The sequence below is a fragment of the Vanessa atalanta genome, chromosome 23 (genome assembly GCF_905147765.1).
Source record: "Vanessa atalanta chromosome 23, ilVanAtal1.2, whole genome shotgun sequence".
Taxonomy (NCBI): Eukaryota; Metazoa; Arthropoda; class Insecta; order Lepidoptera; family Nymphalidae; genus Vanessa; species Vanessa atalanta.
In genome coordinates, this window is record NC_061893.1 from 2,212,466 (window position 1) to 2,231,401 (window position 18,936).

At 33.5% G+C, this 18,936-nt stretch overlaps 1 protein-coding gene across 4 annotated transcripts in view; it reads right to left on the bottom strand.

Moving 5' to 3' along the window:
• LOC125073175 (thyrotropin-releasing hormone receptor) overlaps nucleotides 1-18,936 on the bottom strand; it is a 98,829-nt gene that overhangs the window by 45,949 nt on the left and 33,944 nt on the right. The window contains exon 2 of one of the 4 annotated variants that reach the window (XM_047683897.1): nucleotides 16,910-16,938. The exons of 2 other annotated variants lie outside the window; for them this stretch is intronic. The gene's annotated coding sequence lies outside the window, so the exon portion shown is untranslated. Of the gene's footprint in view, nucleotides 1-16,902; nucleotides 16,939-18,936 lie in introns of those variants that run through there. One more of the 4 variants, XM_047683898.1, reaches the window with a different exon arrangement.

The following is an 18,936-nucleotide window of genomic DNA, read 5'->3' on the forward strand; positions in this document are numbered from 1 at the left end:
ATATATACCAAGAATATAAACTATTATAATATTAAACCCTGTACTCGTAGCGATTCTCGCAGAAGCTAGCTCAAGTGAGGGCTTTTAACAGTCAAGAGTCCAATCACACGCTAGACGTAATACGATTCCATTATAAAATTTAATATTTATTCATAAACAGATTAAGAAGTCAAAAGCTATTATATATAATGATGTAAAATTTTTTGCAATTGCATTTTTTTTTATGACATATAAAGTTTTTTTTTTTATAGTTGTAATGGAATAAGCTGTCAAGTTTGTCTTCCACCTCACCTGATGGAAAGTGTAGATGAAGACGAAGGTGGTACACGCCCATCCAAAAGAAACTTATTCACTATACTCTAACGGCTCCAGAGTTCAACTTATCAGGAAAAATAAACCCAGGCAGGTCGTTCCAAATCTTGGCGACTCTCACCAAAAACAAGCTGTCACGCCGTTTAGTTCGACTTTTGAGTATGTCAACAACGATATCATTCAAGTTACTAGTTATTGCAGAATTTTAAGCGTATTCACCTGCTTTACTTGATGGTAGGGTTGTTTAAGCCTATTTGGGTGTTATCGGATATTCTACCACAAAACAGCCATACTTAGTATCGCTGTGTTCCGGCTTGAGGGGCGAAAAAACCAGTGTTATTATAGGCACAAGGGACATAACATCTTAGCTTCCAAGATTACTAGTGCATTAGAGATATAACGTTAATAATTCAGTAAAAGCAACAGTACCAAGGTCTGTTGGTGTTGGTGACGTTGGTGACGATTAGATGGCCCATTTCCCCGTCCGCCTACCTATATCATAAAAATAAAACTGTCTTAACCACATAGATAGTACCGTGATGTAATATAGTCTTTTAGTTACCATCCGTGCTTTGGCCTTTGTGTTTGTGGGACGAGGGAGGTGTTAGGTTTGTGTGTGCATAACAAACAAACTCACAAAAATAGCCTACGAAACCAAAAAGGTTCAACAAACCGTTTTCTTTTATAGCAAAGATTCGCTTTCAACTTATAATAACAAAGTTAACATCAATTATAAACACCTTCTAATAACAAATTACTTTAGGTATGAAGTTAAAAGGAATAAGCAAGAAATAGCTTATTCCAGAAAGAAACTGCTCGTTACGAAAAACGACACCTGAATTATTCCGAATAGCTCTCTATTGGAGGGCTTTAATTGCCTCTCAGAAATATATTTTTAGCACCCCTTTAATTACTTTTCGATCCTAATAAATGAAGTACAATATTAAATAATTAATGAATCAAAATATTTAACATTTTGACGTGCACACGCTCTCTCTCTCTCTCTCACACACATACATACACACGAAACGAATTAATCTAAACACATACGTCATAAACACGTCATTATTAAAGCATTCCTTCTATCGCCTATATTAGTTGAAGAGGGATTTAGTGAGATGTCCTAAACGTGTTTAAGTACACACACAGCTATCGCTTTCGATACGTGCCTTGTTTATTTTTATAACTTACGGACACGTGGTACGGTCCGCAAAAAAATAATAATGTTACACCTTGTAGGTCATTTAAATACAAATAAGGAATACATGGTAGGAAGTAACACGTGTATCTTAAATATTGTATAAATCGTACACTTCATGAGTGATTACGATGAGGGATATCGCATTTGAATTCGTCGCGAGAGAGAACTATTTCTATGTCAAATGAACGTTAACCTTGTTAGCTATTCGTTGCGAGATATTTAATAATTATTCATGATTGCTGTTAAGACTAGAATACTTACCATTACGAATCAACTCGCCTAAAAGAGACTGAACCTGGATTTATTTTAGGAGTCGTATTTAGAATCCTTTTTTCGGATCAATAAGGATGGGCATAACACTGAGACCTAATCAATATTTCATTAATTACTCGTTGGTAGCATCAACTGGTGAGCTACCATACCATACCATACGAATATATTTGGAAATCGCCAGGTTTGAGTCAACCAGCTCCACTTATTATCGAATGCTCAAGCTATGTTAAGAAAACATCACGAAAAAACTTTACAAAATCACGAGCGCGCTTCAGTAGCACTTGTGGAGAAAGTGGGAAATACTTACAAATTGGAATTAAAATGTTTTATTAATAGCACAGTTACGCAGTAGTTTTTGTCCTAACATGACTAAATAATTGTTATGCTGGCAGTACTAGTGACCTATATAAGGGCTGCCTCCCATTGTTACTTGGTAACGAAATCAGCGGGAACAATAAAGAAATAAATTTACTAACGTCGTTATTGCGACGCGTATTATATACGGACATTGAAACGGTCACTCCATTATTACACAGATCACGGATTTTATTTTTAGACATATATATGTATATATATATGTTTATTCGACGACCTCCGTGGTCGAGTAGTGTGTACACCGGTTTTCATGGGTACGCCACTTCGAGGTCCCAAGTTCGATTCCCGGCCGAGTAGATGTAGAAAAAGTTCATTAGTTTTCTATGTTGTCTTGGGTCTGGGTGTTGCGGTACCGTCGTTACTTCTGATTTTCCATAACACAAGTGCTTTAGCTACTTACATTGGGATCAGAGTAATGTATGTGATGTTGTCCAATATTTATTTTATATTTATTTTATTTTTTTTATTTTATATATGTATATATACATATATGTATATAGTCAAAAGAAGTGTGAAACATTTTAATATATTTTCTAGTAACGTATTTGTTTTTCATTTTATCTTTTTCACAAACGAAACTTCCGCCTACCTATTAAAAAAAAACAAGAGGTGTCGCGGGACACTGGATTTAAAACGAAGTTGCTTTTGTTATAAATTATGAATATAATGAAAAAAAAATAACGTAAACGTAACGGTCGAGAAATTAAATGACAACTAATAAATTTGTTATAAAAAAATTAAACTTAAATTTAGTTTAAATAATAATAAATACGTATATACAAGAAAGAGTGACAGGGAAATGTCCCCTAGATGTGGCATAACTCTTACCAGTTAAATCAACTGTGAGCCGCGTAAAACAATTTCGTTCCAAACACTATATTATAAATTGATAATACAATTCGGATAAACAATTTTGGCAAGATCGTACGACCAACTAGAGTTCAACACTAATATTACACTGGGCAACGTTAATTATGCTTAAACTATAGTTAGTACTAGAATTTATCATATGAAAACCGCCACACGACAACTTGCATAATAAATCAATGTTATCGATAAACGGCGTAATGTTGCCATGCATAATTTAAATGCAATGCTCAATATACAACTAAAGAATGATAAAAGTAAAAAAATATATACGATGTATGCAAACTTCCACCCAAAATTGTTTTGAACGAGATCTAGTAAATAGTATTTTTTTTAATACGTCATAAATCGTAAACCGCAATTTACCTTTCATTCAAAAGTTACAACGAACTACAAGAACTTTTATATTATGTGCTGCTACGGAACCCTTCATGGGCGAGTCCGACTCGCACTTGGCCTCTTTTTTAATAGTAATTTCATAGTGATGTATTGTTTTTATAAAGGGTAAGTCGGTAAGTACGACCCGACCTCAGGGGTCAGAACGCCTAGATAAATTGTATATCGATGAGCTATTAAGGTTAAAGACCTTTCCAATAGACAATATAAACTGCATAAAAAAAAATTGACCTCAATTTAACATGTTAATGAAATACATAAGTTGATATTTACCTTGGATAATTAATATTGCAAGGAATCTACAAACAAATAGTTAGATTTAATTAGTGTCCGACTTATATGGTCTGTCAATTGGGCCATTTGATGTGAAGTAGTAATCACTACCTCTTAGTCCCTTATGCCTGTGTAACTTTGTCTTACGCACCCTCAAAACGGAAAACAGAAACACTAAATATTTCCGTTCGGCGGTAAACTATACGATGTTGGTACCTACTAAGATGGGCTTGCACATAGCGACACATAACTTTTCTCCCTCTACCTTCACTCTCATAATGCAATTCGATACCCGACCTTAAAGGACTCAAATGCAAGAACATCAGATTTAGGTACTCTCCGAAGCACACGAACTTAAACTGCCAAGACTCCAGGAACACCCAATACACTATTGATCTCCCAGGATTTGAACCCAGAACCATCGGTGAGGTGGAATTATATATATAGACCAGTAAAAAGTTAAAGTAAGAGTTAATGTTTTCTACGGAACCCGAGACATTAAAATAAATTTCTTTAAAAGAGAAGTTTGAACAAAAAATAAATCTAATAGTAGTAACGTTATTTCTATTGAAATGTTCCAGTGCTTTTGTTCTATTATACGACTCGACTAAAGTTCGTTCGCGATTCAAAGAGAATCGAGTTCACGACAAATGCAGATACACTTGCGAGCAAGAATTTTTATAAACACGAAAAAAAGTAATCGGAAATGTAAGGAATTTGTGTTCGGTTCTTGCAAAGGTCGCTTCTACGTAACAACTAAAATCGCTTAATAGGGTAACTGTTACATCGACAGATTTTCAACAGAATAAAGCAAATATAATGTATTCAAATAAGATGAGACTTTTGAGTTTCAGAAATTCATTTTCATGTTGCCTTTTTATTATTGTCAAGCAACAAATGTCAATCACTTAAAATTGAATCGTAAGGAACGATATGAGTTTTTTATGTGCCGATTATTCCGAAAGTTACGTAGAATGGAAAAAAAATAACAGATGTTTTTGAACGTATGTATGATTTTTTATAAATCAACTGTATTAGTTTGATGAATTATTTATTGATTAGAGCAGACACGTATTAATCCAGGGTTGCAAAAACCCCTGGTGCCGTCAGTTCGCCTTGTCGATAATGGTCAAGTCTTGGACCATAAATGAGGTGCCCTCGAAGGAATCTAAAAATATTTTTGGGGAAGGGGGAAGTGAAATCGCCAGTCTCTGCTTGCATGCGGGCGATTGTTATGCCTAAGGCGGGTATGGAGCAGAGTGTGTTTGTCAGTGGAAACAAAATATTTTTCGAGTTTCGATTGTTTGGGTATTAATAACGCGTAAGTTTTCTTTAGCGTAACCAAATAGCACTATGTCATAGAAAATTTGTATTGAAATTCTGATTTAATGACTTTGTTTAGTGTGTATTAAAACCACAGCAAGAAAATGTGCAAGCACTGTATACGGCCACCTTTGCTTTCGCCCATAGACATTATAAGAATTTCAAGGCAACCATAAATCGTCATCGTATATCAGTTGTTACGACTTTAATGCCTACCCTTCAGAGCATTAAAATACAATTAATTTGTTTGCGTCTTATGTAGATTGAATAATTTGATAAAAACATTCACGCAAGTCCCAAAAAATTGCACCAAATTTGAACTAATTTGGTAAAAAATATTTTTTTTAATTAAAATATTATTTTTTATTAATAGAATCATACCAATATTACCACAGATCATATTATCATATTTTCTATGCGTTTTAATATTTTTCTCGTTTACAATAACCGCAATGACATAAATCTCTAATGTTCTGATACTAAATAAATACCAAGACGGCTAATATTTCTAAGTTCTGAGAGCTTATATACACCATTTATACCACCAAAAATATTTAGATGGTATATTTTATAAGAAATATCATCGTACTCAGAAAGAGCATCGTCGATTCGAGTATTTTACTGGCAAACTCTTATCAAACTTAAACAGATATATTGAAACTTTGTGTAGGAGGTTTGTTGAAGTTAGAAAGAAAAATAAAATAATACAATAGTTTATTCTGTATTTAATACTTAAAAGAAAGTAATCACATGGATGAAATTCTGCTAGATGTGTATCTCATTGACACCGATACTACTGATACTGATCTCACTGATACTGCTTTGTGGTATAGGTTCCCACACTTTTTAAAAAGGGAGGAAACCTTTGTTTTTCTTATTTTTAAATTTAGTATTACATTAATTAAACTAGTAAGATGGGTATCATCAGAAGAACCATTTGCGAGAATACCTTTTTTTTTTATGGCATAGGTGGCAAACGAGCAGGAGGCTCACCTGATGGAAAGTGACTACCACCGCCCATGGACATCTGCAACACCGGGGGGCTTGCAGGTGCGTTGCCGGCCTTTTAGGAAAGAGTACGCTCTTTTCTTAAAGGTTCCCAAGTCGTATCGGTTCGGAAAAACCGCCGGCGAAAGCTGGTTCCACAGAGTGGTTGTGCGAGGCAGAAAATGTCTTAAAAATCGCGCTGTTGTGGATTTTCGGACATCTAGGTGGTGGTGATATTTAAAACCTTACCTACCAATTATTTTTGAAATAATAAAATTTCTTAAGTTTTAAACACCCAGTGGACGTATATTTAAATAATAGTATTAAAGGTAAATCAAAATAAACCCAACATATCGTGGTAATAGGTATTTAATTTCAAGTATATTAATAACATATTAGCCAATTAAAATTCTCGAAAGCTTTTTGTTTTCATGTTCAGTAAACATTTAGTGAGTCCGATAATTAAATTCCTGTCAATAGTAAATATTATTACGTTTATAAAGTTCATTGAATTCTCGTGTAGTTAATTCAATCGTTTATTACCAGCACGAGGGTATATAATATTTGTTATGTATATGTAACAATTTTAATTCGCTCGTTATTGTATTTAAATAATTTGGTAAAAAAATATATTGATAAATAATATTATTATTATATAACTTGGTGGTAGGGCTTTGTGCAAGCCCGTCTGGGTAGGTATAACCCACTCATTATTTGTTGTGTTCCGGTTAGAAGGGTGAGTGAGCCAGTGTAATCACAGGCACAAGGGACATAACATCTTAGTTCCCAAGGTTGGTGGCGCATAGGTGATGTAAGGAATGGTTAATATTTCTTACAGCGCCTTTGTCTATTTTATTAACATACGTATTTTTTTTTCATCTTCGCATTTATCGCTTCATTTTAAGTTTCCATGCGCACTGGGCGTTTTATTTTATAATCAGAGGGATAATTTACGTAACGCAAATAGTGGCCAACAATACATCAAACAGTTGCAATTGATATTAAATATTTACCAATCAAATCAATCAAAGTTAAATAGGTACTCTATAAAAAAAAGCGTTAACACGATCTTGAAATGTAGTAACGTAATTTCATGGCATGCAATATTGAACGTAATCATTATCACAATTTAAAGTTGTAAGCATCATTATCGCGTATCGGAGAGTAAATTTTTGTCATTTCAACAATATATCACTCCAGGTCGATACTAGCAAAGTAACTTAATTCGAGTTACATCTGTTCTGATAATCCTGGCGGGAATCTCTTGCACTTGATTAAATTTAAATCCAATTCAGAACATTCCAGGCTCCCTACAAACCGACTACCCGACTTTTAATTAAAAACTGATTACACTTGCTCGGGAATAAACATGAACAATAAAAGAAAAATTAAAGTAACAGCTTGTGAATGTCCCCTAAGTTGACAAAGGTCTTCATTATGAGAAATTTTGGAGCGTATGCCACCACACGGAGAACCGAGATGGCCCGGTGGTTAGAACGCGTGCATCTTAACCGATGATTTCGGTTCAAACCTAGGCAGGCATCACTGAATTTTCATGTGCTTAATTTGAGTTTATCATTCATCTCGTGCTCGGCGGTGAAGGAAAACATCGTTAGGAAATAAATAAATATTGGATAAATATAAATATTGGACAACAACACATACATTACTCTGATCCCAATGTAAGTAGCTAAAGCACTTGTGTTATGGAAAATCAGAAGTAACGACGGTACCACATACACCCAGACCCAAGACAACCTAGAAAATTAATGAACTTTTTCTACATTGACTCGGCCGGGAATTGAACCCGGGACCTCAGAGTAGCGTTACCCATGAAAACCGGTGTACACACTACCCGACCATAGAGGTCGTCAAAAAATGGAAATGTGTCTAATTTCAACGAAATTCTGCCACATGTGTATTCCAACAACCGGCATTGGAGCAGCTTAGTGGAATATGCTCCAAACCTTCCAAGTGAAAGGAGGCCTTAGCCCAGCAGTGGAAAATTTAAAGGCTGCTAATGTATGTCACCACACTGCTGAACCGGAAAAAGTTTAGAAGTGTCATACAATAAGTAATGCTTCTTCAGTAGGTTTCTTTAATGATTGTATTTAACTTACATAATGTATTTGAAGTTAGAAAAGAGTAACTACTGAGTTTCTTGCCGGTTCTCGAGATTCTGCAAAATTATTATTCAAAGGTACTTGTAAAAGCTGTTTGAATAAAGTATAACTTGATGTTGATTTTCACGCCAAAATAAATACAATTTTTTCTCTTGAAACATCAATATTGTTGTGTGGAAGTTGTCATACATATGTAGATATCGTAGATTATATCTGCCGGTTCACTCTGCTGTAAGCCACATAAAAAAACATCATCGGGTCGGCGCAGCATGTCTTCTCTGTCTGACGTCATCTCACAAGCAACATTCTCTCCAGCCATATCGTCTTTCACACAATCCATCCATCGTTTCTTTCGTCGCCACTTAAAGAAACATCGTTCCAAAAAAAATATTCATAAAATATAATGCAGTTTTAAAACTAGTAGTGCAATAAATAAGAACTTTTGAAATTGACAGTTATTGTTGAAACGTAAACTTTCCCTTCGTCAGTCATATCCGTTTTAAATTGTTATACGACGTCAGCTTTACTTTGCAGAACTTCGTGACGGGCGACGAATAATGGATCTTTGCAATACTTTGCTGAGTGATATTTAAATCTACTACAGATCCACACATATTTGTGGATCGGTCTGAATATTTTTTATATTTATTTTTATCATATCGTATATTTTATTTAATTTATTGTGTTACGATTGGTGTTGTTGTATTCCATTTATAAGGATAAGCCGGTGTAATTCCAAACACGAAGTAAATTTCGTGTTAGTTCCCAAAGTTTGGCGCAGTGAAGACTTAAGGGATGTTTATTATTATCTTTTACAGTATCAATATTTATAATTTGCGAGTGTGTCTGCCTATTCCAAATAGCTCGTTATATTCTAATGAATCTTAACCAAAGAACACGGTTTTATAATTATTCAACCCCCGCTCAGCAAAGAGTCCGGTGTTCTACTTGATCATTCCGGAACATCTTGATAAGCCATTATAATTACAGGATCTGTAATATCATCTCGAGAGTAAAGCTAATATATCTTTTAAAGAACATTTCTAGGTAGAGTAAAGGTTTTGTGTGTAAGCTTAATTGCTTATAAATATATATATTTTTACACGAAAAACGATATGTCATAGCGAGTAGAAGCCTTATCACTGCCAGGCAATGTGGCAAACGTTCAATTAACATAATTAAAAAGGGTAACGCGGGAGTATTTTTAGAATGAGATAATAACGAGAAATGTCGCCCTCAAGAGACACCCGGCAGATATGGAACATCGAATTTGATGGCTATTGAAATAATCCTATAAAAATAATAATGAAATGAAACCAAAAAAAAGTAAAGTAAAAAAGTAATTATATATAACTCGTTATCAGCAATGATGATATTCGAAATACAAGTGTTCACGTTCGTAATATTTTTTCGATATTCACAACAACTATGACACTTTTCGGTTGTTTACGTCATACTGACGTTGCCAGCATGTTCGATAAAAAATAATTAAATCCTAATTAAACTTTTTGATGCTTTGACTTGATATATATAATATATTTCGACATAGGTGGACCACCTTTTTGTAAGTGTTTACTACCGCTCATACATTGGCGCCGTAAGAAATTATAATCATTTCTTCCATCTCCAGTGCGCCACCAACCTTGGGAACTAAGTTATTAAGTCCCTTGTGCTCTATCACCTTTTAATTAAGCACGTAAAAACAGTAGTATTAACTCAGACTGAATGTGCCATCTTAGATGCTTAGATTCATTTGACGACCTCCGTGGTCGAGTAGTGTGTATACCGATTTTCATGGGTACGTTACTCCGAGGTCCCGGGTTCGATAACCGGCCGAGTCGATGTAGAAAAAGTTCATTAGTTTTCTATGTTGTCTTGGGTCTCTGTGTTTGAGTAATGTATGTGATGTTGTCCAATATTTATTTATTTACTTGCTCTATCTGCACCAACTCGGCATTTAACGATTACGTTTGTCCGGTTACAATGAAAAAAGGTTTTATATATAAAAAAAAAACTATCAAGTATACGAATTAAGCATTAAGTTAATAGTGACGCAATAGAATCGTAATATTGATTTCGTCTAAGCCGGGTTATGTTAACAGTGGCGCTAAGTGCGTTACTCTGTAGGCATTGTACACTTGCGGACAATTATTCATGGCCAGTAATTACTATTTATAATTTTTGTCATTTATTTTAATTTATTCTGATAAATTAATAATTTATTTTTATCAGGTTTACATAAATATATAAAAAGTAATAAATACCAAATATTATGTTACAAAATGTTTGTTTGGTTTATAGGGGGTAACAAAACATTTAAATAACTCAGTGGCTTTAACTCCAAATATTATAATTTTGTTATCATTGTAACTGTCATATAGTTTACTACCTATCAAACTAGTAACCGTTCAATACAATTAAATACAACAGCCTTTAAATTTAGAAAATGGTTTAATCAATTTGTTTACAATACTAATAAGGAAGTGTGATTCAGAGGATTTACCAATAATAGATAAATTGATAAAAAATAGTTTTGCCCTCCGAGGGAGAAAATAATAATCCCCATACAAGAAGACTGTTATTCATATTATCGGTCCAAATCTATTTCTTTTTTGTTTATCTAATGATATATTTTTAGAGACTTATAAATCCAATTATGGTGCAAAAATCTTCATCAAAAGTAAAACACCTCGCCTTATTGCCTCCACTGGTGACAGGAGGGCTGGTTCGTTTTTAGCCCAGAGGATCGGAATTGCGATCCAACGGGGAAATGCTGCTAGCATTATTGCCACCATTCCACGCGGTCAAGATTTATACAGTAACTATTTATAATTCATATTTGTGTATATATTTAAGCACTTAATGTTATAAATTCTTAAGTTAATAAATTTGTTAATTATGAGTCCTAATTGGTTATAATATTAGTTTATTTGATTGTCTCACGTGATCAGAATTTCTTTAAAGCCAATCTGTAGAAACTCACTATGTGTATCAATCGTGTGACGTCGAAAACGACTTACGTTGACACGCTCTTTTAATTCTTTTATATTTTATGTCATAGTTGTTAAAGTGAATGTCGCATAGCATAGCTTTTGAAATTTGATTTCATGTATGGATGTCTACACACACGCGTGAAGGCACGCCCCTCTACGTTATATTATGTGCATTAGTACGAGTGAGTGACATACATTCGTGCATTCAAGATATCTTAGTGTGCGTAAGACCAGAAGAAAAGGCAGCAAATAATACAAATTAGATAACATTTGTTAAGTTTATTCTATTAAAACACCAATAATTTACACACTAAAGTGCATTTCGAATTTGATTGTGCAGAATACACGGCTCTGGAATCACTAGAACTCAAAATAATTCTCTATCTATCCCAAAGACGAGGTAACTGAACATCTCATGTCCTAGCTATTAGATTGCAGAAGTGTGTACTCAGCCATAAAATCACTTGCCGTTATATCTTTCTGTGTAACAGAAAAAAAAAAATTATATAACCCAGAATTTATCTAACCCAGAATTTGAGCCCAGGACTCAAGATCTGCAGCCCCATATGAACAGTTATATAATAATATTAACATAAACATAACATAAGCAGCCCGTAAATGTCCCACTGCTGGGATAAAGGCCTCCTCTCCCTTTGAGGAGAAGGTTTGGAGCATATTCCACCATGCTGCTCCAATGCGGGTTGGCGGAATACACATGTGGCTGAATTTCGTTGAAATTAGACACATGCAGGTTTCCTCACGATGTTTTCCTTCACCGCCGAGCACGAGATAAATTATAAACACAAATTAAGCACATGAAATTTCAGTGGTGCCTGCCAGGGTTTGAACCCGAAATCATCGGTTAAGATGCACGCGTTCTAACCACTGGGCCATCTCGGCCAATATATGTGTCATAATAATATTATGACACATATATTTTAGCTTAATCTACGTACTCTACTAGAATAATTTTTTTATAAGAGAACATTTTTTAACATAGAGATTTAATTTTTCAATCATTGCTCACATTAAATTATACTTAAAAAAAAAAACTGGTTTCTCTTTCATTAGCGTTTTCAATAAGAAATATTATCACAGATAATAAATATAAAAGATAAAATATTTTATTTATTCGTCACAGTAAACTTAGCAAATAAACAAGAAGTAGTCGGTACAATACACAATATTTTATGGTTAGTATGTCCATCAAATCTCGGGATTTGTATAATCTTATGACTCCTCGTTAGACAAATATACAGTCAGCACCGAAAATACGAGTATACCTAACGTTATGCTGAATTATGATCAATTAGTTTTTATATCGAAATAATACTTATCTTTCTTTCTTAGTTAAGCTCATAACTATATAGTATATGTATAAATAAGCAAGAAAAAACCGTTAAGTACTAGTTCTTATAAGACAAAAAAGGAGGAAGGATAAATAACGTATTTGTTCTTCCCTGTTCGACCAACGGACGATTCCACGTCGAATGGTCATCAGTATGTTCCGATATGTTCATTAGTTTTCAAGTGATTGAAGCACAAAGACAAAAATATAACTATACATATGTACTGATTAATCACGAAATCTCTGAAACATAACACCTACCAACATGAAATTTGGCATGTAGGTTCCTTATAGAGGGTAGACATCCGCTAAGAACGGATTTTACGAAATTTAAGGGAGTAAAACGGGAGTTGGAGATTGTATGAAAGTCCTATAGTCGGGCACATTTAGTATGTATATATATATTTAAAACAAGTAGATATGAATTCAAAAGAATTAATCATGAACGTTTTCGTAAATTTTAATAATTTAGATGATCAAGTATCGAGGTACTACTCGAGTACTACTCGAAGTTAAACAGAACGGAGATTATTTTACGACCACTCTTCCCGATCTCGAGCTAGTTTATAAGTCCAATGGTTAATTATGTCCTTCTGGGCGTAAAAGGAGCCAATTACAAGGGAGAATAGCTACGACTAGACTAGGACATCCAGACAGGAATCTAGAATCTCACGTATACCAATAACATCAAGACACACATTTCGATTCAATAATGTCGTCGCCATTGAGTCTAATATTTAGATCGTGATTGGACGGAAGATCCGACACGGCCGAGTACCGACGGTTTCTGGTGTAAGAGAACAGGCTTTACTTTTTGCCATTTTTGACGCTGACTGTACTCATAATATTGGCATTACATTAAAAGCATTGGAAGTATAATATTTAGATTCTTATTTTTCTACCTAAGTGTACTAGATGTACAATCTGAGAATATAAAATAACTCAAAGAATATGCTTAAGAACGAAGAAACAAATCTGTGATTATATTGTCAAACATTTTTGATATTTGTAAATTAATGGGAACTTCTTGACTATAAATAGTATAATTGTATTATTTGAATGACGCTATCGTAACTATATGCATTGTTTCTTGTATGTTCTTATCCTGAATTGTTCTATAAACTGAATTTATATATCGTAATATTTTTATGCATTGTAAAGGTAAATATCGGACGAAATATTAATATTGCATAAGAGTGGTGTGGTGGTATAAGCTCCAATTAAAAAAATAACATTAATAAACGAATATTTCCAAAATAAATTAGCATTTGCTTAAATTAATAAGAACACAATGGCGTTAAAATCGCGTATATATCTGAATTTGAAAAAAAAAAAATTAATTTTGCAACGCGAGCGAAGTCGCTGTATGAATATAGTAGTTACTTAATAACTTAAAAGCGAATTCTTTATGAAATATATTTTCCAAGTATGCTCTAGTTTCCCACGCAAGATTGTCATAGAAACATTGTGTCCTTTTTATAAAATAAGGATTTCTTTTTATTTAAAGGTTAATCTTTTCGCCAGTGGCTCTCAAGTCTAGAGAATTTCATTTAAAAAGCGTAAGAGTATTTTATCATAAAACTTTTATCTTAATTTATAATACAATGAGATTTATTTCTATGATAAACTACTCATTTCAGTATTCATAACAATTTTTTATTTGTATTACAAATTGCCCAGAAGCTATAAACCATTTTTAAATTCATTTTATTTTGTATACTTATTATATTACTTACGAATCAATCTTGTTAAAAACTGAGAGTTTTGTTACCGATATATGTATATATATATATAACCTCAGATTTACATATTCCATGCGATTTACTTACGCGATTAATATATCTTCAGATATAATTATACATTATTCCACATTACTACTTATATCCGCCTTAATTTTATTGACAAGTTATAAAACTAACCTCTTTTCGCGATCCATAGTGAATAATATAGATTATTCGAGAACTTTACCGATAATATTACGTAAATACAATGTTAAAGTTGTTTATTTACCTTCACTGTACCTGCTGTATTATATAGATTTATATGACGACATAGATTTTAATTTATCGGATGGATTATTTATAATATTAGCGTTTACAAACTTGAAACAATATTCGAGTCATATGTTATACTATTATGTTTTTGATCTTCTTTCTCTGGCACATATGTACTATTTACATAAAGAAACATATTTTTATTTTCGTTTATATAATACAATAGTATGTAAATATTACCGTTCGTTGATGTTTACGTCTATTTTGCACGTTTTAATAGTGGGTAAGTAGACGGGGACCTGGACCTGGATATGGACCACCTGACTTTAAGTGGATACTAGCTTATTCACTCATCAACTGGCTTACTAGCTTTCTATACTAATATTATTATTAAAAAAAGTTAATTTGTATGTAAGGGGCTATCTCAGGAACTAATGATCCAATAAGAAAAATGTTTTCATTGGTAGAAGGCGACATTATACTCGATTGCATTAAAGTATAAATTATTTTTATTAATCAATTGAATACATTAGGAGCTGGGGATGGTTGCTAGTCAAACACTAATGACTAAATTTATTATTATTTTATTAATTACGATAAAATGACAAGACTTAACAAATATTTTGTATAATGAACTTTCTAACGACTCGAAATACAATCAAAAGTGAAAAGCAGCCAGAAGGTACAAACCTTTTGATTTCCATTGAAGTATTAATAATTTCTTAAATAATATTAAGTATCATGATAAATTATATTATATGATTCGAGGTAGAGCTTTGTGCAAGCCAGCCTAGGTACGTTACAATACTACCCTAACAACACTATAATAAATTATACCGCTTAAAAGCATTATTTAGTTGTTATTACACTGGCCCACTCAAGGTGAGTGGTCCACTGTAATAACAAGGGCCTCTGTAAATTCTTACACAGTTAATCTCTACGGTTGGTGTTTAAAACTTTTCATAATTAGCCAGCACACGTAACTTATTATAGATAAAAAAACACGCCATTACCATATTTATAATAAATAATAACAACCTGTAGTTTTCCCACTGTTGGGGTTGGCCTCCTCTCCCTTTGAGGTTGGAGCATATTCCACCACGCTGATTCAATGCGGGTTGGTGGATCAGTAATTTCCTTGAGTAATTTCATTGAAATTAGACACATGCAGGGTTCCTCACGATGTATTCCTTCAAGGCCAAGCACGAGATGGATTATAAACACACATGAAAATTCAGTGGTTCTTGCCAGGGTTTGAACCCGAAATCGTCGCTTAAGATGCACGCGTTCTAACCACTGGGCCATCTTGGCTTTTAATTTTTATAATGCCCACTTCAAACTTTCCTCTTAATACGAAAGGTAGGAACGTTTTCTACCGCGCTGTTCCCTCACACATATGGCATGACTCCTTCCGAACCATACAAGTTTCTCGATGTTTGCCTTCAACGTCAAGTATTAGATGAATTATAAGAATATATTACAACTATTTTTAACGGACTTCAAAAAGAGAAGAAGAGAACGAACAATTTGGTTCGTTTTTTATACTTCTTTTGTTTATGAACTGATTTGGGATAATTCAATTTTAAAATTGAAAAAAGTACTTTTCGTTTGGTCCCATTTAAATTTGACAAAAAAAGTTTGAAGTCGGAATTTGTTTTTATGTCGATTTTTTTTTTTATGTTAAAGCTATTGTTACTTTTATTAGCGTTTAAATCGATTCAACTAATGAGAAATCAAGACGTGACGAAATATTTTTCGATATTACAAATAAATTGTAATAAATAGAGATCAGGCCAGTTCAAAATTGAGAGCCAAGTCGTTTACGAGGCGATAACATTTTGATAGATGTTTTGGCAACGAAATGAATTAGTGATGTTCTCTCAAGTGAGCGAGACGATGTTAATTTGTTGACTATATTAATTAGCTTGTCACGTTGTCACGTCCAATAACAGAATGTGGGTAGAGTCTTGAAGGTACGGTACAAGTGAATTACGGAAAATGTTTATTTTCAAGTCTTTGTTTAAATCTATTTATATAAAGACTGCGTAATATATCGAATAAAAAATGTATTTTTTATGGTATCGGTACCCCTGATGGGCCACCTGATGGTAAGTGGTCACCACCGCCCAATTGACAATGGCGCTGTAAGAAATATTAACCATTCCTTACATCATCAATGCGCCACCAACCTTGCGAACTGAGATGTTATGTCCCTTGTGCCTGTAGTTACATTGGCTCACTCACCCTTCAAACCGGAACACAACAATACTGAGTACTGCTGTTTGGCGGTAGAATATCTATATACAACATTCACAAATTTTAAAATATCAACGAATTTTACAACTTTTTATTTTTTACAAATTTTAAAATTATATAATAGTATCGCCCGATTTTTAAGGTTTGGTTGGTGCTATGCGTAAAAAGCCTCTGTCCTTACTTCATACCAAATTCCACCAAACTCGGTTCACTGGTTCTGTAAAAGAGCAAAAGACAGACAGAGTTATTTTCGCATTTAAAATAATCGTATAAATAATATAGGAAAAATAAAGAAACTCATATTAATGAAGTTTGTTTAAACTGGTTTAAGTTTGTTATAGTTTTTGGAATTCATTCAAAAAGTGTATTCTGAAAAGTGATTGTTGATTTTTTAAAAGCACAATGTGTATCGAGAAATATGTCGATACGAAGTATAGAATTCGTTGTTTAATTATATTTATAGTTGTTAGGAGATTCATTTCCGATACAAGTTTTACGAAACACGGAAGGTCCAAAAATCTTTGGTAATAATTTCTACAAAAAAGCTGAGATGGCCCAGTGTATAAAACATGAATCGTCCCAAAGATTGCAGATTCAGAAACGGACTAGCACCTTGAATGTACTTAATTTGTGTTTACTATTAATATCGTCGGTATTGTTCGTCTGGAAAGCAAATCGTTGCGAAGATATATTTTGTAACTTTGGGCTGGTGTGGACCTTAAAACAAAATATCTCTATAGCTTTTACATAAAAAGTAAATGTAATAAAAGTAAAGGAACAGCTCGTGTCGCCAGGGCTAAGACCTCCTGTCCCCTAGAGGAGGAAGTTTCAAACGTGTATGTATGTATTGTTATCGTAAACATATCGTTATTATATTGTAAACATGTCATTAAAATTACATTCAGTGTGCTGTTTTGAATAATGTTTTCTCAATACAATTATTAATGGTTAAGCAATTATACGAGTAATAATTTCAAATGGCTTAACGCTTTAAAGCGATGTCTGCTTTAAGATTGATATGTCAATAAAACATCTCTTGACACTTCAGCTGACTGCTGAAATAATTTTAACTGAATTCGTTTGCTGTAGTCGACTTGTACTGACGGTGCGTCAGTTTAAAGTTGAGACGTTTTTGTAATCCTATCAGACTTTGTTTGTGAATTAATTGAGAGAATTTTAGTGACGTAAATACATACATTTAAATACGAAAGTACATTTCTAAATTTGTTTTCAGTGTGTGCAAATCTTTATGATCAAACATCTGACCTTTAGCAAAGTTTATTTTCTCAAAATAGCCGTCTAATTAAGACCGTTGTATGAGATGACTCGTACGTCTGACATTAATTATTTTAGTTTAAAAACAACTCCATTACTTCCTAACCTCAACTAATAATGTCAACTGTCCGCCCGTCTGTCACTCGGTTGAAATCTCGCCCGATTTACATTTCCTTTTGTTTAAAATAAAAACGTCGAAGAAAATGTTAGTTTTTAGTGTAACTTACGCTTCAAAATAGATTTGTTATTTTACAAATAGTAAATACTAGAGACGCCGCATCATGAGAAAATTAGATTTTAAAATAATTTTGACTTACACAAACAATTTATAGTAGCACAGTGCGTAAATAACTTTTTCCGTGAAGGGGAATGATGCTATTAAGAAGAAGGCTTAAAGTTTAGTCTACTACGGCATCTCCAGTACGGGTTAGCGTATGTATGTATGTTTTTCGTTGCTATAGTGGCTAGCGTATAAGTTCCTAAGGGCCAAAAATATTTTTAAGTTTGTTGTCAAGCAGTTATCAGTAGCAGTCTGAAGAGATGGCAGAATTTCACAAGTTTGAGTGCACGCAAAGGCCATGGTAGAACGCTTGATTTCTTATCATATTGAAATGCTGTAACGAATTATGAGATTAAAGGAATACAGGTTCCATAGGAATTAGCTAGTATTCCTTGAAAAAAAAAAACATATTTTCATTCATTACTAAACACGAGGGAATACAAACTATGGAAACTCAATTATGCGGCTTTGATCTGAAACCTTTGATGAATATCAACGTGGTTTCATAAACTGAACTATCTCGGCTCTTTTCACAATTGTTAATCAATCATAATAATCCCGCTCCAAACGCTGAAACTAAACGAGCATAATAGTATATACTATTACCCAGTGGGAGCACAACGTTCGCACATTCTACGCGTTGGACATACATACATACTT